The following is a 10,544-nucleotide window of genomic DNA, read 5'->3' as shown; positions in this document are numbered from 1 at the left end:
CCCAAGCAGACATTTAAGAAACGGCAAAATTCAAGAATGACTGGGTCGATTGCTGGTCTAAACCCTAAAGTAAAAGGGTAAGTGTAAACAAAAGAGAACCCAGTTAAATAGGAAGTAATTCTCTGATTCGGATTAGGGATAATAATGGGAAAATCATTACTCCAATGACAGTCCTTACGAACCACAGGAGTCAAAACCTTTGTAATTTGAGTGGGGTAAGCATCGACACGATCTAATGCGGAAACCTGGTTTCTAAGAGATTCCCTGTCATGGTAAAAAGACAATTCTGAAGGGACTATCTCATCTATTAAAGGTTCGCGTAAAGGTTCAGAATGATCTTTACCCCTAGAAGAAGATTTGTGAGAAAGGGAACCTCTGGTTCTAGAGGAAGGACCAGAACTAGAAGAAGGCATAGACGAACCACCTTGAGTAAATCCTAAACTACGAAGTCTACCTCCCCTTTTGTGCCTAACAGGGGCATTGGGGAAGGAGTCAGTAATGGAAACTCTCTCAGGGTTAGGGCTTGAAGAAGACATATCAAAGAAGAATGATTTAAGAAAGAAGTAAACAGAGATTTGGAGAAATAAGTGTTCAATAAGCTTTATGTGATAAAAGACAAGGGAAAAAATTATATTTATACTGATAAGCAACCGCCAAAGGTAAAAGTGCGGAGGTGGAAAGACCATAATTATGATAACTGGCACTTCATTAATAGTGGAACCGTAAAAACCTTGAAAAAGGCAGCAAAAACTGCAGAGCCAATGGAAAATTAATACGTGTACGAAATATTAAATGGAAGTGACAATTGAAGCGTCAATTTTGTCATAGCATTAATGATGGCAAAAATTCTCATTTTAATGAACTGTATTGGGAAAAATTGCATTTATATATGTAAGTGACATGTTGAGACACGTGGACTGGTCAAATAGTCAAAGAGTTATAATTAGTCAAGAGGCACGGGCAGCAATAGAAACGAGCAAAGGCAAAGGAAGAGGTACGGGAGGACATTTGAATGATTCAGCGCCCGTACCTATTTAAGTCATTTATCAAAAGGAATGGATCTGACCATAATGAAGAGCGCAGATATGAAATTCGACATGCATTAAATACTGGATACGTTAGAGAATTTGTATTGATTACAATAATTGTGTAACGTAGCATTCAATGTCTTTAATTATTCATAATAGTCTCATTATGATTTGGAGAAAACGCATATCTTCAAGATACCTATAAAAGGGGGGTATCTGGTCACTTGTAAACACAAGACACAATTGGAATATACTTTGATTCACTTGTTTTTCTCCTGATTACACTCTGGCTACTCCAAATTACTTTCTTCTACATATTCTTTTGATTATCAGTAACCCGCGCTCTTCTAAATTCTAGCTTTGACTGAAATTCTATTTTTTGGTTAAACAAAATACATCATAATATTTTTAGATTTTAAAACGATGATTGTAAGTGTCAACTGATCAGTTTTAAATTAATATGTTTACACATTTAATGAATTTTATAATAAAAATACACTATTTGAACAAAAGCTAATGGGTTTGAACGAATCCATAATCCAGCTTCTAGTTCTGCATATGTGTGTGTCTATAAAACATTTAAAACGTGTGGTCATAAATATACCGTAATATTGTACAATATACCCTTCACATTAAAAGTTAAACAAATAGCCTCAATTAATTATTTTCAAATATAAAAGTGTGTCATTCTTGAAACGAACTAACAAGCAGGGACGAAGCTATACTCTGACAAGGGTAATCAATTCGTCGGAAAATTATACTACGTATATAAGTAAAATATTAGTTTTTAAAGGTAAATAATATATAATTAAATATCTTTGTTGGGGATTTGTTTTATATTTTCTTTCAAGTTTGATTATCGTAGAGTAAATTTTTAGATTCGCCCTTATAAGAAACGTACGCTACATAAATTGTAAATTGACTGAAGGGACTACTCGGCATGATAAAAGTTGGCTAGGTTTTTTTTTTTTTTGCAGCACAGAAGACGCACATGTTCAGTGTCTACTCAAAGCTGCTTTCCAAAGAGATTGAAAAGTTGTTGAAATAGCTAGAGCTGGCGAGCTTTTCAAGATAATGAAAGCTACTCTTGATGTGATATATATGGAAATATCGATTTAATTGAACGATTAATTCCGTTCCAACCTTTCCAGTTTGACGAAAATTTCACTATAAAAACCTTCACTTTTTCATTAGAAAAAACGGTCCCGAGAAATTGAACACCATCTTACCATACTAACAATGGCCGAGAAAATCAGTTTCAGCACTCAAATCTCCGGTAGAGTTCGCCTCGCCACAGAATCAGACGTGCCACATCTCCACAAACTCATGTATCAAATGGCAAAATATCATAACTATGCTAAGGTCTTTAACGCCACTGAGGCTTCCATCTCTACGAATCTTTTCAAATCTAATCCTTGCCCGCCTTTCTACTCAGTGACCGCATTCATTCTTGAAGTCTCACCCAACAATTTTCCTAAAAAAAACCACTAAACATTCCATTTTCGACCCAATTCAGAAAACCATTAATCTTGACTCACCTATAGTAGACCCAGAATCAGAACTGTTTAGAACCAATGAAGATGATATTTTCATAGCTGGCTATATCCTATTTTTTCCTAGCTATTCAGGTTACTTTGAGAAACCTGGTTTCTTTATTGAAAACATGTATGTTAGGGAGTGTTATCGAAAATATGGATTTGGAAAAATACTATTTTCTGCTGTGGCCTCGCAGGCGGCTAAAATGGGGTTCTCCACAGTTGATTGGCTTACAGTTGGGTGGAACGTTGACGCCATTGATTTCTATCTTGGGATGGGGGCTTATATTATGGCAGATGTTAAGCGTTTTAGGCTTTCTGGTAATGGGCTTGATGCATTTGCTTCAAGTGAGGATGCTGACAAGTTTAGATAAAACTATTAATATAGTTTGTGTCAAGAGTTTTGCAAATTGGATTCTGAGATTAATGGCTTTATTATGAGCATAAGCGAAATCAAAATTTAGAGTCAAAAGGTTCATGCGATCTAATTATATCTATAAAATAAACTTTAGCTTTAGTACTATTGTTTGCGATATGTGATAAGTTGGTGTTTCCGGGGGCGGCTCAACCCCAAGACAGCCAAGGCTTTAGGCCTCAAAAAAATATAAGGCCCTAAATATTACTCATATTTACATATATAATAAGTATATTTTAAACAATTCACTATAATTATTTATAATGATAAGTAAATCCTTTGCTCAACCATTTGCTATATCAATAATCGTTGACGGCATAGTTCTAGACATTATGCTATTTTTTTTGGGAGAACTTGGTTGAGCTATAACAGATGAATGGGATGAACTTAAATGACTTCCTACTTCATTACTCTTATCCTTTTCAACTTGGATTAAATTTTCACTTACAATTGCATTTATACATACTTTGAGCTAATTAGCTCCATATTGATTTTTAGACTTATTTTGCAACAAAAGCACTACGAAAAATTGTACAAGTATAATACTTTAATTGATATACTCAATGAAATAAAAGGATTTGATTCTTATTCACACGCCTATGTAATAATGCTAGCTCATAAAAAGATGAAGACATTTTCCCCAAAGGAAGAATGTTTTTCGAAAGTGAAATTAATAAAAGTTTATCTATCAATAATATCTTAAGAATAATTAAACAAATTAACTACATTATCAATTAGGAAGAAAATATTAGAAGAAATTCGACTATAAAATATAATTAACGTTTTTGCCTCCAAAGGTCTCCGATAACGATTCAACTTTAGGCATCGTACTCCATAGAGCCGCCACTGGGTGTTTCATCAACTTATCTCTTCTTTTATACTTAGACTTTTTTTATCAGATTATTGAGAAATATAGCGCACTTATAATGATTTTATTGCATTTTACAGGTTTTATGTGTTCGGGAAGATACTGGGAAGAAACAATTGGAAATAAGTCAAAATTGAGGGAAATGAGAACATTCTAGCCATATTTTAAAGTGGCCTAAATTGCCAATTCTGTAATCCCGGATTAAAACTGGCCAGAAATGCAAAACTGGGCAAAACCACTAAACCCATGCCTATTTTGTTAGTTCTAACTTGGAAGAGTAGAATTTAGTTTAGGTACAAAGAAATTAACAAGGAAATGAGTGGGTTAATCATTTGATTAATAAATCTAACTAGGAGTCATATGATTTCTACTTGGACTAATCAATTGCATATCATTGAACCCTTGGCTTGGAATGCCATCTTCTGGGTGAAAACCTCTAAGTATTGTAAGACACTAAGTTGGTAGAATAGAAATCAAGGCTATAAAATATGCTTAATTTTAGAAATTTAGAATTGAATACCCATTTACCTAATGCATAGCCTTCACCAAACGGGAACAATCCTAGTTCCTTTCTCATATTTCTTACATAATATCTAGCTATTTTTGCATTTTGCGTGTTTGCTTTAATCCCTTAGTGAAGTAATGTAGTAGTTTTATTTTACAAGATTCCAAGTTAGTTGAAAAATTAATTAATCCTAGCCTAGCGATTGAGGTGAGGAATAATCCTTTATGCTCGTAGCCTAAAATTGGAAGGCACTTAATGTCACTTGGTTAAGTTAGGAATGATTAACCGGGTTAGACTCAATATTAGTTGGAAAATGCTATTGGGTAATGATTTCTAGGGATGGCAATAGGGAGAGTAGGTCGGGGAGGGGCGAGTTAAGTCTTCCCCTACTAAAATTTTGCCATGTTCTGTCCCGTTTAACTTTTTACCCCCATTTAAATCATGCTCCACCCTGTCCCGTTTAGCTCTTTGCCCCATTTAGATTATGCCTTACCTTGTCCCGTTTCTCCCTACCTTGTCCTACCTCATTTAACCCTCCATTTATATATTTTTATTATATGCAAGAATTATTTTAGAACCTGCTAAATAATACACGAACTCAATTAAGACTCTTGAGTAATTCTATGTTGTACAATACGGTAATAGATTTGCAACAATGGTAAAACTGACAAATTTACCATCACACCCCAACCTTGGGAGGTGCCACCGGCACACAATGCCCGAATGCCCATGCGAACCTACGTCTGTTCTTACATCTTTTTATTCATAAGACCTAGGCCAACAAGGCCTCCGAGTAACAATCACCAAAATTAAAATGAGAACTACTGACTTGCAAAAGCCACCGTAGTATTTTATACATATTCACAACTGAAACAAAGTCATAATCCACCCTTTTACATACATTCAAATCCTAGCCTACAAGCCTCTAAGGTACCAAAAGGAGATATACATATGCATAACTTGGTCGGGACAAGGCCCCACCATACCCAAAACATTAAGCCATGAGCTTCAGTACCTATTGACTTCAAATATCTACTTCGAAGGAATGGAGTGCAACGACCGCTTAGGTGGAACAATACCCTACTGGGAGGGACATCACCGGGTCTATGTATACCCGTGGGAATGAACACAACTCGCAAAAGAAAAAGACGTCAGTACGGATAATGTACCATGTATGTAAGACTAAGAAATCATGTAAATCAACATAAGAGAAATAAGTGTGTGATCTTAACTTGAATACCCAAGAAAAGCCACTAGGTGCATAGTCGGTGGGAACTACAAATCATGAATCATGAATGTAAGCAAACTTTTGTAAAACCGAGCCACTCATTGGGGCCATGCATTAATTATCATACATATAAGTATACAAATTTTTAGCCAATTTTTGGGGCACATTTCATTACTTTATACCCGTCCTCATAGAGGATTCGATCATACCCCACAAATAGGGACTCGGTAACCTCACATCACACATCACTTTATACCTGGCCTCGTAGAGGACTCGGTCGTACCCGACCTCAGAAGGTCTCGATTATACCCGGGCTCAGTAGAACTAGGCGTAACCGGCCTAAAGAGGACTCATTAACCTCACACCAAACATCATCATAACTGGCCACACAAGGACTAAATAATATCTCATATCATGTCTCATCATGCCCAAGTGATCCATGGTTGCACAGTAGGTGCCGTACTCGGCCGTCTATAGAGCGACTCGATAACGTAAAATAGATGCATATATATAAGTACATTGTAGTAGCGTTTTAAAGGGACAACAAGTTCAAACTCAGAATGAATCATCTTTCCTGACCACAAAATACCAACTTGAAACATTATAGACTTCGAAATAAATGCCACCGACAAATATGTACAAAAAGAGAACACCATCATTGAGAAGGACTCAGAACAACCAAATTTTTACAATACAAAAATCCTTTAGAGAGAAAGAGACTTACAAGAACTCATGCCAAGAAAGAAAGTTTCCTTATATGCCTTGTTGAAGAACTAGCTACACTTCTAGGACGATTAACCCCGCCTCCCACGAATTTTCCTGAATTGATATAGCAAAATAATAAATATTACAGTGATGATTCCTAACTCCTTCATGCTAGATTTTTCTAGATTCAGATTCACCTTCAACTTTGCCTTAAATTGTTTGGAAAGTCTAAAGGGAGTGTTGAGAGCACTTGGGAGAACTAACATTGGTGATACCTTCTAAAAATGAAAGAGAAAGAGTGTTGCACTGACTTTTTATATCACACATGTAAGGACCCGATCGGTCGTTTTTATTTTTAGAACTCAGTTCCCCTAAATAAGACTCCCCATATGTGCTTCTACTATTTTTTGACTTGCAGGGATGGCTAGCTCGGGATTTGAAAGAGTTTGGATTGAAATTGGAACACTTGGTTCCCTAAGTTGGCCTTAAAAGGCTAAGTTTGATGTCGGTCAACGTTTTGAGTAAACAAACTCGAAATTAGTATTTAATGGTTCCAATAAGTTTGTATATGATTTCGCACTTGGGCGTATGCTCGGATCGGATTTTGGATGACCCGGGAGTGTTTCAGCGCCTTATAGTGAAAGTTGGTTCTTTGAAGGTTTTTTGAGTTCTTTAAATTTGGTTTGGAGTAGGTTTTGGTGATATCGAGGTCCAAATGAAATTTCGAGACCGGGAATAGTTCTATAATGTCATTTAAGACTTGCACGCAAAATTTGGTGGCATCATTCTGAGTTGATTTGATAGGAATCGGACGCGCGGAAGTATTTTTAGAATTTTTTGAGTTCATGAGTTAATCCATATGTTTTGGCATCCGATTCGTGGTTTTTGATGTTATTTCGGTGTTTCGATTGCACGAGCGAGTTTGTATGTTGTTGTTAGACTTATGTAGGTGCTTGTTGTGGAGCCCCGAGGGCTCAGGTGAGTTTTGGACGTTCGGAAGGATGAGAAAAAGCTTCAGTTTTCTGGTGTTTCTTGGAGGGTGTTGCAGGCATCGCAAATGCGAGAAATGGTTCGCATCTGTGAACCTCACATTTGTGAGAAAGTCTTCGCAATTGCGAAGAAGCCTGGTCAGGGCATAGCTCGCATTTGCGAGATTTCCAGTCGCATTTTCAACCTTGACAGGGTTTGCATTTGCGAGTCCTTGGTCGCATTTGGGAGCCCAGGTTCGCTTTGCGATGATTGTATTGCATTTTTGACCTTCGCATTTGCGAGCCAGGTGTCACAAATGCGACACCGAAGACCTGTGCACAACCTTATTAAATGCGGGACTTAGACCATTTAGCTCATTTTCTTTCATCTCTTGGGCATTTTTTGAAGCTTTGGAAGTTCGTAAAAGGGGGTTGGGGTACTTTAATTATTGCATGAATTGGTAGAAAACATGCCTATAGGGTCCAAATATTTTATTTGTTATCTTGTTTTGCCATGCTCTATTCCTGTCGACTTTTTATGCATAGACGTCATTCTTATAGGCCATCAAGCCCGGATATTCACCTAGAGAACATGATTTAGGGCCTGACTAATTATAATATGGATCCTGTCAACAAGACTTGCACTATGTTTAGAAAATATGCCTATAGGATTCAAATCAAATTTGTTTGCTACTTGCTTATCCTGTTTTACTTATATAGGCACCACGCCTCTAGGATTTTGCCTGAGTAATTGAGTCTGTTTACACTAATCCCTCCCTCAACTGTATGGCTCACCTAGAAATCATGGCTATAGGGTCAATGAAACAAACTTGCGCCTGTCAACAGCTTCACACCTGAAATTGCCTAAGTTTTGAACATTTAGAAATCGTGCTTATAGGGTTCCATATTGGCTGTTTGAAACTGTCTACGTTGATGCCTTGCTTAATCGTGTTGCCTGCTAGAAATTATGACAATGGGATCAAATACAGCAAGAGTCAACACTACTTAACTGCTTGGTCTTAAATCGTCTAAGTTTAGTCGTCTAAAGATTATGCCTATAGGATTTAAACAATGTAGTATGTCCACCAACTGGTCATGTACCAATTCCAGATCTGCTTAATTATAACTGATCATCGATCCACTCAGCTAGTAATCTTGCCTTAGGCATAACTAATTAGCAACTGCTCGTTTACTTGACCGCACTAACACAGTATGAAATGTGTGCATATAAGCTTTTATGTGGAGGTAAACTTGAAACCCCTTTGTTCTACTTGCATCATATGTGAAGTCCTACTCGTTTTAATTATGTGACGTCTATTTTTCTCATTTTTTAAGCAGCCTAGATTGAGTCTAGAACCACCTGTATAGTAGTCCAAAGCCTTCTGGACCATAGGCATAGCACGAGTAGGCACATATAGGACGCGACTTAGAATTGAACTAGAGCTCTTTGGGTAAACAACTTAAAGGTAGTAATCGGGTAGCAGGGGATGATAGTCTGTGCTTGCTGAATAATATGAGCAGCCCTTGTACTTTAAGGGGTTATGAAGTATTATATATGTTGCACGAGATGATCCTTTAGGTTAAAAATTTAGGACCCCCATGTGTAAGTATTCCTTGTATACTCGCTTGTTTAGAAACCTAGATTTGACTACGTTATATCTTGTAACCTCCAAAGAGTTGTATCAACTAGTTTACTAATGGATGAATTATGCTTCTTTTCAACTACCTCCTTTAAATTACTTATGAATGACTTCTATAGTTCACTGCTTCTCCCCTGATTAGCTAATTAACCATTTAGATTCCTTATTCTCGTATCTTACATGCTTACCTAGAACAATTATTCATAATTTGGTAATCCTCACATAGTTTTAAAATTCAGTCGGGAACCATATTTGTGGACCTCAAAGAATGCCTAACACCTCTATTAAAGATAATTTGAGCCCTTACCCAATCTTTGGTAACTCGGACTAGTTAAAATAGAGTTATATGCAAATGAGTGTCCTAACACGCCTTAAAAATCGTTAGGTGACGACCCTTCTCTTTTAATACCCATTTAAAAGAGTTGTCATATGTCGAAACCCGCTCGCGTGAGAAAAAAGGGTGCAACAACAGTGCATAAATGTGGTTCTGTTGCCCCCTGAGCTAGTCACTTCACCTCTACCTCTACCTCTTCCTATCGGCAGTTGCATACCTTTCTCACGAGGTTTTGTTGTCGATGACGAGGTTGCTGCTGATCTCGTTGGTGGTGTCATCCCACCCACATTTTCAATGGAAAAAAGCACATGACGTGGCTTTCCACAAGAATAACACAATCTGAACCCTAGCTGCAATGCCCAAAATAATTCCTACCACATTGGCCACAATGTGGTACCGGGGGCCTCATCGTACTAGGGTCTCTACAATATTGTGAGCTCTGTCCTCGAAGATTTTGACCCTGACCAAAATATGTGATCCGATCATGATGCTAACCATGGAGATATGACATTGCACTAGCCACCATATGAAACGGATGTTGAGGAAATGAAGGTCTTCACCTTGGGACTCACCCATATTACCTATAGACCGGGACCTCTTATGTTGGCCTTGGTCGTGCTCTCGAGCGGCTCGTTATTGCCTCTTACGATCCTTCAAATTCTACGCATAAGCCTGAATACGAGCAATATCCATATTCGGACTCAAAGAAGCAATAGTACATTCATTAATCAAATATGGTCCAAAACTGCCCAAAAATTGATGTACGCGGTCATCCATCTCTGCCACAACTGATGAAGCATACCTAGACAAGGAGTTGAATTGCATGATATACTCCCGGACACTCATATTACCTCGCTCCAATCATAAGAATTTATATTATCTTTCTCGGTGGAGCTTAACAAGCAAAAACTGCTGCAAGAATGCCTCAGAAAATTCCTTCCATCCTGCTTCTGGGGCAAGAGATCCCCTAGACTGTTCCCAAGTCTCATACCAAAGTCACAACTATATCCCTCAATCTGTAAGAGGCAAGTGCCACGAACTCAGTATTAGTGGCATACATAACTCGTAACAATCGCTGCATTTGATCTAGAAATTCTGGGATCTTCTTTGGGATCTGTTCCTGTGAATACCGGGGGTCCAAATTTATGAAATCCTGAACTCTCGTCCTGACTACTCTATCTGTGGTGATAGGGACCTGTCGTTGGGACTAGGAGGCCACTAATTGAGTCAACAACTGTACTGCATTTCTCATGTCTCAATCTTGCTTGGGAACAAACGGGGGATGAACATAAGGTATATTAGTTTCTCTATGCTGTTA

At 37.6% G+C, this 10,544-nt stretch overlaps 1 pseudogene; it reads left to right on the top strand.

Moving 5' to 3' along the window:
* The first annotated feature begins 2,176 nt into the window (after positions 1-2,176).
* Positions 2,177-2,973, top strand: LOC107787222 (GCN5-related N-acetyltransferase 8-like; annotated as a pseudogene).
* Positions 2,974-10,544: the final 7,571 nt, after the last annotated feature.

This window comes from Nicotiana tabacum, chromosome 5 (assembly GCF_000715075.1).
Source record: "Nicotiana tabacum cultivar K326 chromosome 5, ASM71507v2, whole genome shotgun sequence".
Taxonomy (NCBI): domain Eukaryota; kingdom Viridiplantae; phylum Streptophyta; class Magnoliopsida; order Solanales; family Solanaceae; genus Nicotiana; species Nicotiana tabacum.
The sequence above is the reverse complement of the archived record's forward strand: the minus strand, read 5'-3'. Positions and strand labels throughout refer to the sequence as shown.